At 38.6% G+C, this 14619-nt stretch overlaps 1 pseudogene; it reads right to left on the reverse strand.

The window, feature by feature from the left end:
- Window positions 1-12213: 12213 nt before the first annotated feature.
- LOC139778917 (uncharacterized) lies at window positions 12214-14244 on the reverse strand (annotated as a pseudogene).
- Between the last annotated feature and the right edge of the window lie 375 nt (window positions 14245-14619).

Here is a 14619-nt window from a genome sequence, read left to right on the forward strand (position 1 = left end):
TTTTGGTCAAATAATGGTGTAAGTAAAAAAATTAACAATATAATGTTATATTTAAGAAAAATAAAAATATATATCCCCTACTGCCATTCAACAAAAATTTTATTAGAAAGAGAACAATCTCCTAATATATAATACAACAATAATAAAAAACATATATTTATTTGTGCATAATTGTTGAAAATAGTTATAATTATGACTCAGGTATGCTCCAAATTTAAAAAAAATACCGTATATTGTATTTGTAGAAATTTGGTCAAAAAGTTCCAGCCGGTCGATCTCCCGTGCCACCGCCGCATACCATAAAGGAGCTGATCGTCATGGCGATCGCCTCGGCGCCTAGCGAAAAGCTTCCATTATCCAAAATCTATTCTTATTTCTTGAAACACTATCAATACTATCGATACTATGGCGGCTGGAAGAATTCAGTACGGCATTGTCGATGAATAAGGAAGATTTCATCAGAGGAAGTCGAATCAAAGGCACAAATGGATATTTTTGGCATCTGAATCCCCAATTCAAGCCAGAATACGCCAGAATACTACTATCGCACTCGAAATAATTAACCTTGTTTTGGAAAATTACCTAATTTGTTAAAATATAATGCACAAAAAAACCAAAAAGAGGAAAAAATAAAATTATATTAAGAAAAAGACTCGGATGTTTTATAATATTTTAATATTTTTATAAAACGACTCTTAAGGAAATGATGAGATGTTTACCATTTTTATTTTATCAATTAAAGTTTTTAGAATCTAAAGTTGCGCTTTATATTGAAAGTAGAAATAATTTAGCTAGTACATAAGTAAACGTTTGTTTAAAGTTTTTCAACAGAATAATCAAGTTAAACAAACAGAATAATGAAATGCCAGTCATGGTGTGATGACTATAGTTAACTACAAATGTGTTCAAGAAAGATTTATCGTACATTGCTTCAAAAATAAAAAATATTGATATTCCAAAACTTATGTTTGAATGGCGAATTTTGCCAACAGTTTTTAATGATACCGAAAAAAGTAAATTAACTTCTTCAGAAATAGATAATATGTAGCAAAGAATATTAAATTTTAAAGATTTTAATGAAAAAAAAGGTTCCTAATTTAGAATTATTAAACACATGCCCGCACATCTTAATTTGAATAGATTTAAAAATAACATAAAACTTTCTCAACCAACGAACATTAACAGATTAAACAACATAACGCACAGATATGGTTTATCTATTTTACGACTTGAATTAAGCGATGCATATAAAAGATTGCATTGTATTAGACACGAAATGTACAAGAATGGAATCAGCATTATTACCGGTGGCTGCGATAGACGGAAAGGACACACACGAAGACAAAAATGTAAGCGAGTATCTCAATCGATGTAACGACTTCTATCAATTTATAACGACGTTAGTTTCTCTGTTAAATTAATATTTGATGTAATGACATTTAGCTTCTCTATTATATTATAACGATGTTAGTTTCCGTTATTTTAATACTCGATGTAACGACTTTTTAAATTTCAACGACCAAGGTTTTTTTACACTGATGAAGGCCATATTCAAGGCCGAAACGTCCTGTATTGTCTATTAGAATATAATAATTTAGCAAAAACACCCAGCTTGTTCGCCAGCCCTATTGAATATTTGTTTTAGAATTATTATTAACTAGTCGAAAAGAAATTTGTAAAAAAAAAGGGTTCCAAATACTATCGACTATGGTGGACAAAATGTTAAATATTAATGAACAACTTTGTGGTTCTTACTTCCATAATAAAACTTATAGCGAATTCGATTGGACGCACCAGTGCACTCAGTGCACATTAAAGTCGTTGTACACTGATTTAATCTCTAATACTTAAAGTAAAATGCAAGTATTTCGACTGATAAAATGCTCAATACATATTTTACTAAATAATACAATAAAGAATATTGAGGATTTCGTGACTTAAGGGGATGCTGGAGCCGCAGGCGAACTCGATCAGCGTCGATAAAGAAGTGCTCACCGACTATATCTGTCCTTGTATAGACAAAGATATAGACAAGGATAGCACGCTACATTGCACGCACACATACGCACGATACACATCGAAATTATACTTTTATATTACGCTTCCAAATCTTGATTTGGGGGGTTTATCGATGTTTTTATTGTTGTACAATTCAGGGGAACTTGTTTTCGCGTTCGTACCAATGGTATATCTCTTATATGAAATACATCTTGTGACGAGCTGACAGCTCGCCGCAACTCGAGACACCATATTGGGATAAAAGTAGATAAGGAAATCTGTACTTCCGTAATTTTTTCTCGTTTTCTATATAAAATCGGAGTTCCCCTGAATCATTAATGTATGTACTGCAATTCTGGAGAAGGATTTTTAATTCTGTCAAATATTAACGACGCTACGTTTCGACAAAAAAATGCCGGTAAAACAGACGGCTCCAGCATCACCTTAACCTGTTTATATTAAACATATACCTTATGTTGATTTTTGTACGATGGCTTTAATGCAGTGCACTAAGTGCGTACTGGTGCGTCCAACCGAATTCGCTAATAGATAAAAACTATAGATTTTGATATTTTACCTTTGTGGATTATCAATCCTACAATTTTTATTTATTATAATTTTATGTTGTGAAAAGTGAAAAGAAAAATATAACACATACGTTAATAGATCAAGGAGTATTATATACTCTCCAAGAATAAAGTAAACACCATTTCCAATAGTAGACCTAAAGCGAATAAACTTAAACAAAATTGGTTTTCATAAAGTTTGTGGGTTTTTTTCGTGTACTTATCGCGAGAGAGTCGAGTGAGTGTCGGGAGAGTCATATAAGACTAATGAGGGTGACACGTGATGCGAGAGTGCGTAAGACATGCCCCAACAACGTGGATGGGGGAGAGTGAGTTCTGGATTACGAGCGACGACGCTCACTCAAAATAAAGCAAGTGTTAAGAACGGTCTATTGAATCCACGTTACTGCTCCTTATTCTTAACATCCAATATATTACACTCATATTCAACATCACCACAGATTTCATACCTGAATATTTCTTACATGAAGCTAGATAACCTGAAGCTATCTAAACCTTCCACATCCAAACTGGATAACAATGAGGATGATAGACATAATCATGTCAATTAAAAAAAAAAACATCTTGAAAGATTAAGTAAAGTAAGAGGAAAGGTTAAAAAATCTAAAAGATCCTATGTTAGAATCACTACATTCTGAAAAAGAACTAAAAACTTTGAAAGATGTTAGAACTATTAAAGATTTCTCCAACATTCTATCATCATTATTATACCATCTTATACTCAGCTTAAAAACAGAAAGATCTCACCAAGTTTTATTGTAAGGATGCAAAAAGTATTTAACTATGGCGATGAACAAATATCAGAATTAATATCAAGAAAATCATTTTGGAACAAAGCAAAATTTTATAAATTTGATAACTACACCCATCCTTATTATTCTAAGTTGATCTTCTTGACAAGAAATAATAAACTATATCTATCACCTCCACCTTAGGAATTACCTCCAAACCCAAATATTTTTAAGTTAATCTTTAATATCCTAAAATTCGAAGTATAGGTTCCAATGGAAAATCCGTACGAATAAACCGGGCTAAATAAGAACCAGCGCGGTAAATGATGTGCGAAAGTTTTATTTATAATTTTTATTTTACATATTTTCCAACCTTTTTAATATCCTATATCAAAAGTCCTTCAGATTAAATTTATAACGATGCACCCCTATCGATAAGCATCGTTCCCGGCCACCGCCCGCCGGATGCCGCCCGACCGATCTTCCGTCAGGCGAGGATAAGGGCGCGGTGCGCCCACATTTTAAACGTCTCCACATGCACCGTGTGCGCGGGCTAGACGCAGCACCGGTGCCTTCCCGCACGACGCCGACAGGCGCCGGAGGGAGCCGACCCGCGCCGAAGGCGCGAGCGCACCAACGTACCCCCACGCGGCCCGCCTGACGATCGGCCTCCCTCCCGACGGACCCGCCGCACCGGGATATTTAAGCCGGCGCGCCGACGAGAACCGGCACTTCGTCTTCACGATAGCTTCCCGCTGTTCTCGACGAAGCCTTTCCGCTTATCCTAGGGTGACACACCAACGAGGTTCGGAGCTCCGCGTCTCGACTGAGTTCTCTCAGGTGTCCCCGAACTCCATCCAACCGAACTCCCGACGGCACGGTTACGCGGGGTCGAACACGCTCGGCCTCGCAACGAGAGCTCTCACTGCCTTAGCCCCGGGACCCCGGAATTCTCCGGGATGCTCCTCGCGTCCCCGTCCCGCACCAAATACCGCGTTTCTGTACGTATCCTACCGCATGCCGCGTTTCTGTAATCGTAGACCCGCGTTCCAGTAATCCGCCGTAGCACGCCGAGTGCATATGCACTACCGACCGTTTGTATATGCATACCGCGCTCCTGTAATCGTAGACCCGCGTCCCAGTGATCCGCAGTATCACGCCGAGTGCACATGCACTACCGACCGTTTGGATATACCGCGCTCCTGTATGCGTAACCCGCGTTACCGTAATCCGTAGTCGCGCGCCGAGTGCACATGCACTACCAACCGTTTGTATATACCGCGCCTCTGTAATCATAGACTCGCGTCCCCGCAACCCGTAATATCGCGCCGAGTGCACCTGCACTACCGATCGTCGAACTCCCGCATTGTATGCATCTAGTATGCAGTAGTACCCTGCCGAGTGCACATGCACTACCGACCGTTTGTATATACCGCGCTCCTGTATTCGTAACCCGCGTTACCGTAGTCCGGAATAGCGCGCCGAGCGCACACGCGCTACCGTCCCGGCCACCGCAGTATTGTACATATATCCTAACGAATAAACTAATAGTGTGCATTGTAAACTGATTGCTGTTTCTGGGCCATCCATCGAACTCCTGATCCGGCGAGCTAGTCCGCGTTCGATCCTAAAGATAGGCCGTTACAAATTAGATGCATTGAATATTAAAGAAGACACTTCTGGGAAAAAATATTCAATAAAGAAGTTTCAACATTTTTAAATTTGCCCATAAACATTGTAGAAGAAAGTAAAACCGATGAAGAAGAATCTATTGGCATCGTGAAAAAAGATCAGAAAGCAAGATAGCAGAACGCTCGAAAAGACAACCGTGTTACACAGGTAAGGAGACGCTTCTCTTTGGCTCCTTACGCAATTTTATAATATTCGTACTAATACTAAATCTTTTGAAAAAGATGTGGTGTACCTCTGGAAGAAAACTAGCAGGTTAATGTATTTCTTCTGAAAGACAAAATATTCCAACTGTAGTCAGATACCCGAGAGTCAGATGTCCTTAGATTCTATTACCATCATATTTTTTAGAGAAATGGAACCCGAGTCCTCGCAGTTATGAGTCACCTTTGCCACTAGACCACACTGCTTCCCTACGAAAACGAAATGTTGAAAAATACTGTTAAATTATCAACAATCCATAAACCATTAATTTTTAAAGAAAGAAAAAAGGAAAAAGAAAGTAAACTTGAAAAGAGAGAGAAAAAAGATTTCCATTTTCCATTTCTAAGATCAAGATGTCCATACAACTTTTTCCAATCATACTAGACAAACATCAGATTTATTTAAAGATATTTAAATGTAAAGTGTATTGGTAAACATTTAAAAATTTATTTTATAATATTTGGTTGCATAGTGCTCGACGCAAAAGCATAAAAATGCAAAAACAAGATAAAGTCGCTGAATCTGAGGACCAAAATCAATCATCAGCAAAAGCTGAAACCCCTAAGAAAGTAGCGGGCGCGCGGAGGAAGTTTCCTCAGAAACTAAAGCGGATTCCTGAACCTATTAACAGTCCATTGCCGCCTACTCCTCCAGAGGCTAAACCCGAGCCGAAAAAGTTATCAACAACCCCAACACCTTCGAAAAATGACCCAACGTGGTTGGACATCGATTGTGACGGCTTTTAGGGGATGGTGCCTTACAACGCACGCAGTGACTTCACAGTGTCTGTAGAAGGATATGTACCTCTTGTGGAGTGTCAGTATGACGCACTTCAAGCATTGGACAGGAACTTTACGAAATTCGTTTCAAAATCAATGTTTCTCTGGTACGCTTCCCAGCATTCGGAATAAAGTTGCCATCGTTTTCGGAACACGGAGAAAAGAATCGAGCGGACCCTAAATCGAGCGACGCCGCGACCGCGACGCGTTTAATTAGCGATTGCTATTAACAGTCTCTATTAAGGGGTTAGTCTACCCTGGAGAGCAAAAAAACAAGCGAATTTTCAGGAATTAATTTCAGACAAAATATCGGTGATACATGAATGATTTTTTTTGCATTATCTTTATTAGGGTTTCAAGAACATGTACAAATTTTTTGGGGTAAAAAAATTTCAATATGGCGATGAGGTACACCTTCGCGCGCAACCATGTTTTTTAGAGGTGGTCAGACGGTGTACATGGTTTCTGACATGTGGGTGGTCTGAAACAAAAAAAAAAAATATGGTCATTAACTATATTGTATTGTCTTCGGAACGACGGAGCTTTTTTTCTCTCCTCGTTTTTGGCGTCAAGAAAAAAATTCCTGAATTCTTTGAAAAATTTCAATATGGCGATGAGGTACACCTTCGCGCGCAACCATGTTTTTTAGAGGTGGTCAGACGGTGTACATGGTTTCTGACATGTGGGTGGTCTGAAACAAAAAAAAAATATGGTCATTAACTATATTGTATTGTCTTCGGAATGACGGAGCTTTTTTTCTCTCCTCGTTTTTGGCGTCAAGAAAAAAATTCCTGAATTCCTTGAAAAATTCAGGAATTTTTTTCTTGACGCCAAAAACGAGGAGAGAAAAAAAGCTCCGTCATTCCGAAGACAATACAATATAGTTAATGACCATATTTTTTTTTTTTTTTTTTTCAGACCACCCACATGTCAGAAACCATGTACACCGTCTGACCACCTCTAAAAAACATGGTTGCGCGCGAAGGTGTACCTCATCGCCATATTGAAATTTTTTTACCCCAAAAAATTTGTACATGTTCTTGAAACCCTAATAAAGATAATGCAAAAAAAATCATTCATGTATCACCGATATTTTGTCTGAAATTAATTCCTGAAAATTCGCTTGTTTTTTTGCTCTCCAGGGTAGACTAACCCCTTAACGTCGTACGTTTAACTTCGTATTGTGTTTCAATATCTGACGATCGTGAGTGACAGACACAGTGCTCATGAGTGGATGATTTAATTGCAGTTAATCAGAATCGCCTGACAGGATCTTTATACGGGAGAATCATAGCTATTAAAGCTCACCAAGGTAAAAAGCTAGTTATGAAGAGGAGAAATTCCTGTGTGGACTATGTTAAAGGGGATAATCCGTTGCCTTTGCCGATCGTATCGTAACAATGCAATAATAATTAATAACCTATCGTATGAAAAAGCATGGAAATTAGCTGTTAGAAAATACCTAGTCCCTTAGGTAATGTCTCGATTGCGCAGCTACCCTCTTGACAAAGAAATTATTAGAGAAAATGAGAAGCAACTAACGTACTGCGTTCCCGTGGCTGACATTAGGATTTTGTATATTTCATTTCCCGTATCTGACATGCGTGACCCATTTTTGCTTCAACAACAGATCTGTTGTCATATATAATAAGATCAAGTCGCGAATATGATTACATAAAAATATGATCATATCACGCCAAATTTCGGATCTGATTACATATAATTATATAAAATTCATATAAAACTAGATCTTTTCATATCAATAATTTAGATCCTTTCATATTTAATAATATATTTTAAATCTGACCATATTATACCCATTTTTTTCTCGGGTATTTCGAAGTATAATATTCGAAATATGTATTATTATACATATAAACTACAATTTCATTAGTATTTATACGTTTAGCGTTTAAAAATTATGACTTCAATGTTGCTTTCAAATATTATTAAATAATATTGCATGGAACGCGTGATTCCGTGATATCCCTCCTCCATCTACTGTGTCGGAAATGATCGAAAACAAATAAAGAAAATTTTTCGGAATAGTTTTGATCTACCACACAAACTGTATTTACGGATAATGGTAAAACATTTGTTTCACATAAATTTCAACAATTCCTACGAATAAATAGTAAATATAAAGTATACGGCTTCGTATAATATAGCAACAAATGGTCAGGCTGAACGTTTTATACAAATGCTTAAACAAGTTTTACGTCGTATAAACTGTGATTCTTTAAACGTCGATTTAGCATTAAATAACGTACGGAAATTATTGTAATTTAAAAATAAATCAGTTGTTCTTATAAATTACGCACCAAAAACCGCGTTGTTACTCTCATAGCCAAATCACTATATTGATTTTTCATTATCAAGAGTCTTAAAGGATTTTAGCATTAAATAAGTTATTATTACAGTATAGAACAATGCCACATGCAATAACAAATATGTCTCCTGCGGAAATGTTCTCAACAGAAAACTATGCACTAGATTAGATGTAATGTTACCTACCAAATAAAATAAGACTGTCAGAAGCTTTTCGGTTGATTGACTACATTTTTCTCGCTTTCGAACAACGAAAAGTGTTAAATTTAATAACTTCTGACTGAGTTAATTCCTTTTGTGTTCCGACAAAAACTAGCATAATAAATCCAAACTCTTTTAGTAATACAAACACGTTAAGTACAAATTTCTCGTGCGGGGAGAGAGTAGCGTATAGGAATTATTCGAAAGACGAAAAATAAAAATTTGATAGAATTACAGATCGATTGAAAAAGTTGCATTATAAGATGTCGTTCGATGATGGCTGTTCCTGGATAAGACATGTAAGTCAAATGCGTTCCATAGAAAGTAAACACTCCTGCAGAGTCTCAAACTAATGATTATTACTACAGTTTTAAATCGCATGAACGGAATGAACAAGACGATGTTTTCAAGAGACATGCCGAACAATCTCGAAACAAAACACAAATTAATATCCGCGTTTCTCTACAGACAGAACCTAATCATCTTTTTGATCAAGCGCAACATACACCACGACGCTCTGTTAGAGTACGAACATTTTAGAGCGTTCATTGATAAGTAGTCAGGTCGTTAGAAAACGACCTGATTACTTATCAATGTATGCAGCGAAATAACTTTTTTCTTAACCCTTTAAGGCCCACACATAGATCCCATTGGAGTAAAATGTTATAATTTATAAGATAGTCTTAAAAGACGTCCCTGATGAAAGTTTTTTAGTCTTTTTTAGTTTTTTTAGTTTTTTTAGTTTTTTTTTAATGTACCTAACTATGTACACAGGCCCCTAAAGAGTTAAGAAGGGGTAGATGTGTGTTCATATTACACGCGCTCTACTGGATTAGACGCTCTAGGATAAGACGCGCTAAAGTAACTAGATAGACAAAGTACTGCAATCACAGACATCTATATTATACATCCATGGACGATTCGTCCCATACACGGACCTTATAGATATGGACTGGCAACTGCCTACAGTTTATTATAACGTACGGAGGAAGTTAGAAAAAGAACCATATTCTCTCTTTTTTTCTTTCCATACTTCCGAACACTTTGGATAGAAAATATTTCTCTCTCTTTTCTTCTTTCGGTGCTTCCGGACACTTTAGAGAGAGAAGTATGTGATACGGTGTGCTATGTATTGCCAGTCCATGGTCAATATTGCCTTAAATTTCGCTACATGCTTTTGCTCACCAAATATCGCAGGCCCAATTTTTAAACATTTAAGTAATTGGGAAAAAATGCGAGAGACCGCGATAAAAACATATAAAAAATAAAAAATAGATATGACCGAGGTAACACAAAAGCAGATAAGGGAAATTCTACGTAAATCAGCTAATTAGTAAAGCAAGTCCGAAAGATGCCTCCTCTGTTCCATCCATTAGATTCATGTATGTATGCGTCACGTATGTGTGTATACTAAATTGCTACTCCTTTATACCGTATCAAAAACATGAATTCCAAAAAATATGTATCACATATATATGACGAGTGAGCATCTGCGCATCCGTGGCGTAAATAAAAAAGGAAATGGTAGATATGTAACACATATTGCCTGAAATTCAACCAATTAAGTAACATTCATATCTTTTACACAACGCATGAGTTATGTACATACTTTTCAGATCCACGTGGAAGAGATTTTGTGGAAATTAGCAGTCTAGTATATAACATATAGATGTCCGTAATCGCAATTCATAAGACTCAATGCTTTAGCATTTAGAGTCAAATGGCGTCGAATAATGGACATAATGTACACTTATCTTATTACATAATGTAACATAGCTACACATTAAGTGCAATTTTCCTAACCTGATTCTGTGTGTGGAACATTATATGTATGTACGCGTTTCTTTGTGTGATCGCAGTTGTAGAGCCAAAATGACGGATAATTGCGATATTTCATCTCTCTCTATCTACTTTAGACTTAGACTTTAGGATGCGCTATTAACAAGTGAATGCAATAAGCATAATTCCGTTCTTTCTTTTGCTATTTCCGCCATTGCACATCTGCTTCCAGACACTTAAGCCTGGCTTTTATATGGTGCCGCATGGCCACGCGCATGGTATGTAAATTGTATCCTTATTCTGTGCAATAAAATTGTATATTGTGTTGCCATATTAATTTGCAACAGTTATTTAAATTATCCACAGAAATACATAATAAAAAGGAAAATGAAAACGGGCCTAAAACTAACAATAAAAGAAACAAAGAAAGATTGTACAGATAACATCACTCATCTACTCTCATGGCATACACCGAACAGAAGCGTACAAATACTTGAACTTTATTTCAAACATCCGCACTATTTAAGTGCTTCTGTAATACCAATTTTATTGCACAATGTGACAAATCTATCATTTAAGGCTCCTGGGTAGTCACCGCGGCCATATTGAATTTCTTGCTATCGAAGCAAGAAATTACCCTATTTTGTCCTGCGTGGCATTCTCAAATGAAAAGACATTTCAATAAAAAATCGCTGTAGATCATTTCAAAACACTTCTAAAATTGACCGGGGACTATTCTTTTCCCTCGACAATAAACAAACAACCATAAAACGAAGCCTAAACGTATGGGAAAACAAGCCGTTTGACAACTATCGAAAGAAGTGAAAAATGTTCCTCCGCATATGTATTCCTTGCAAATCTTAAGCCCCGGACACACACTTTTTCGTAACAGTAGCCGTACGTTCCCGAATCGAGCAACGCGATTGGTCGAAACTTTACTGTTACTGTTACGAAAAAGTGTGTGTCCGGGCCCTTACTCCTCGGTCAATTTTACGAGTTTCACGAATACATTAAATGTTAAATGTTATAGCACAAGTACAGAGCGAAAAATAACGAAATACCATGCAGGACAAAATAAGTTGTCAACATGTCACAGAATTCTCCATTGGAGAGAGTCCTTATTTCTACCGCGACGGTACGTCGCCACCGTCAACGCGGAGTTCTCGGCTCAGGGACCAGGAGCCTTAATAAAAAAAAAAGATTTTTCTAAAGATATCGGTTAGTTGGTCTTCGCTTAGAACATATCATATATCTATTTCTTCGTTTGTATACTTTTCGCGTATAAAATAATACCTAGCATCTATATGTTTCGGAACTCGGAGTTTTTTTAACATGTTTAATTGAACTCTAATTGTACTGTAATTGTCAATACAAATGTTTCAAACTGCTGTATTTAAGTAACTAAGTTCAAATAGAGATCCATCTCCTTTGGACACTTTTACAATCAAAAATAGAAGATAATGATGATCGTAATGATAATCATACCACTTTCGTGTATTTAGATTGTTTATTTTATAAATTTGTTGCGCCTAAGTTCGCTCGCCACGGATACGTGCCAGTTGGATATCTTTTGGCATGATGGTGACTCGCTTGGCGTGAATAGCGCACAAGTTCGTGTCTTCGAAAAGACATACAAGGTAACGCCTCGTTAGCTTCTTGAAGAGCCATTACAGCAGAACTTTGGAAGTGGAAATCAGTCCTGAAATCCTGAGCGATCTCACGGACAAGTTGGAATGGCAATTTACAGATAATTCCGCACTTTCTTCAGTTATGGAGAATCTGCACACATCAAAATACCCGACGAAAAAGAAGTCATTTTTATTACAGTTTTCAACAACACGAAGGTGACTGTTAGTAAGCTGTCAGTCGGCAGAAGAAGTCTAAAGTCGACTTCAAAGTTAGACTGAATGTCACAGGGCGAAGTCCATCATGGTGCACAATTCGCGCAGTATCTCCTTTTCCCGAGTGCTCATCGACACATGTTGGTATTTGAAGATATTTTTCTTCTATCTCAACCGGTATGACTCCACTGGTCCCTCGTGTAAGCGTTACTGTCTTGCAGAAATAGCGAACCATCTAATAGGACAATGCTGAGACAGTTCTTGTACGCAGAGTCCCACCTGGCGACAATGTACTTCCGTATCTCCGAAATGCTGCTGTACGGAACAGATTGCTAAAGAAAACCTGTCAGAGTCTTAAAGGACAGACAACAGTCGTTGAGATAAAGATGATGCGTCCCCCAGCGTCTAAGGAACTTGCTGGATAGGATCCTCTTTACGAAAATTTGGGTTTGATTCAAACAGCACACTTGTATGTCGCCTTCCTCGAAAGATATTTTTCTTTCACATCAAGCGATATCACTGGTCCCTCGTGTAACCGTTACTGTCCTGCAGAAAAAGCGAACCGCCTGGTAGAACAATGTTGAAACAGTTTTTATACGCAAAGTCCCACCTAGCGACAACGTACTTCCAGATCTCCAACTGCTGCTGTACGGAACATGTTGCTGAAGAAAACCCGTCAGCGTCTTGAAGAACAGGCAACAGTCGTTGAGATAGAAATAATGCGTCTCCCAGCGTCTAACCCTTTAAGGCCCACACATCGATCCCGTTGGAGTAAAATGTTATAATTTATAAGATAGTCTTAAAAGACGTCCCTGATGAAAGTTTTTTTTGTTTTTTTGTTTTTTTTTGTTTTTTTGTTTTTTTGTATGTACACAGGTCCCTAAAGGGCTAAAGAACTTGCTGGACAGCATCTTCTTTACGAAGGTCCGGATTTGATTCAGGTAGCACACTTGTACGTCGCCTTCCTCGAAAACCTTGAAACATGGCCCGGCCGGACCCGGGCTCGATCTCGGGATCGACGAGCTGCTGGCCGAAGAACAGCCGGCGCTATGTCGTTCCAGATTCGGGCAAGATCTCGCGGCACCGGTCGCGTCCAGACCCACTAGGCTTCAACGAGTCCATGCTCGGGCTGCTGTCCTCACCGTAAGAGCTGCAAGTATCGGCGGGCAGTCCACGCTGGAATGCAAACTCACACCGGACGATAGCTGAGGCGAGCTGGTGCTGGTGATCCCCTGCCGCATCGCGCCGCCGTTCACAGACAGGAAGTCGTAATAGAGCACCGTGGAGAAAGTCCAGGCCAACGATGGACGCGGCCGCGGGGCTGCACGGTAAGAATGAGTTCTCCGTCTCAAACTCCGGACCAGCCTGCTCTTCATCCTCCTAATCGTTATTTTCCTCTTCGGGATGGCTGAAGCTGTTCTCCAGAGACGGTATGTCGTCGACAGAGGCGTGGCTACTGAGGGCTTCCGGTCACGTCGATTTGCACCGATGGCGACGAGATTGTCGTCGCCGTGGTGTTGCTGCCTTGTTGCCCCTCATCTGAACGAGGATTCCTCGATCCAGGATAAGGACTTCGCTATCGATTCGCTCGGCGAGGAGGAAGGTGTCTCACCGTTGTTCAAGTTCAAGGAATCGTTGAAGCGACGACGTAGCATAAACTTGTGGCGCCAACTGTTGCCGTTATTGTTTTACTTCTTCGTCGGCGACGGCAAGGAACGCGGGATCTGATGATTTTCATCCTGTCGTTCATTGATAATACTGTTGTTGCTCTGTTCAAAGCGACCATTATTTCGCTCGGCGAAATCAGCGTCCGCTCCGGGCGAGGATTCAAGATCAAAATAATCGGCAGTGTCCGCGCTGTTACCGTCGGACTTCCAGGCCTCCTGGTCAATGTACCTGATAGAAAAGTTGGAACGCTAGTCACCTTGGAACCGCGTCGGTTGCGCTCGCTCGCGTTGGACGTCCTGTGGGTGAGTGACAGGATCACGTTGGTCAGCAAGGACTTGCTCTTTCCCGTTGACAGCGACGCGACTGCACGACACGCGCAGATATGGATGATGTGTACGCAGCCGTTGACATATGTGCGCCAGTATAATACTCGCAATATTTAACAAATAGTTTACAATAGTTTACAAGCCAGCCTGACTGACTAGGTATTCGACTCGAATGTTTGGGTAGAAACATCAAATAAATTTTTAATAATAACGGAAACGCAAATTATTACTTATTCTAAGATAACGGTACTAAAGCGATTATTCAGTTAAACGTAACTTAAAATCTAAATTTGTATCTTTGGACCACAATCACAATGTGTGTGACTTAAAGACTAATATTTGATTACCATTAATTCACAAATTACTACCCTCTCTCCTTAAATATAATTTTTTTAACATTTTCACTAGTTTAATCCAAGGTTTCATTCGTCTCCAATTCGGAGACAATATAAAATTATATAGTCTAGGTAACATTAAATCTAAGGATA

This window comes from Temnothorax nylanderi, unplaced genomic scaffold (assembly GCF_030848795.1).
Source record: "Temnothorax nylanderi isolate EJ_2023f unplaced genomic scaffold, tnyl_v1.0 TNYL_tig0202_pilon, whole genome shotgun sequence".
Taxonomy (NCBI): domain Eukaryota; kingdom Metazoa; phylum Arthropoda; class Insecta; order Hymenoptera; family Formicidae; genus Temnothorax; species Temnothorax nylanderi.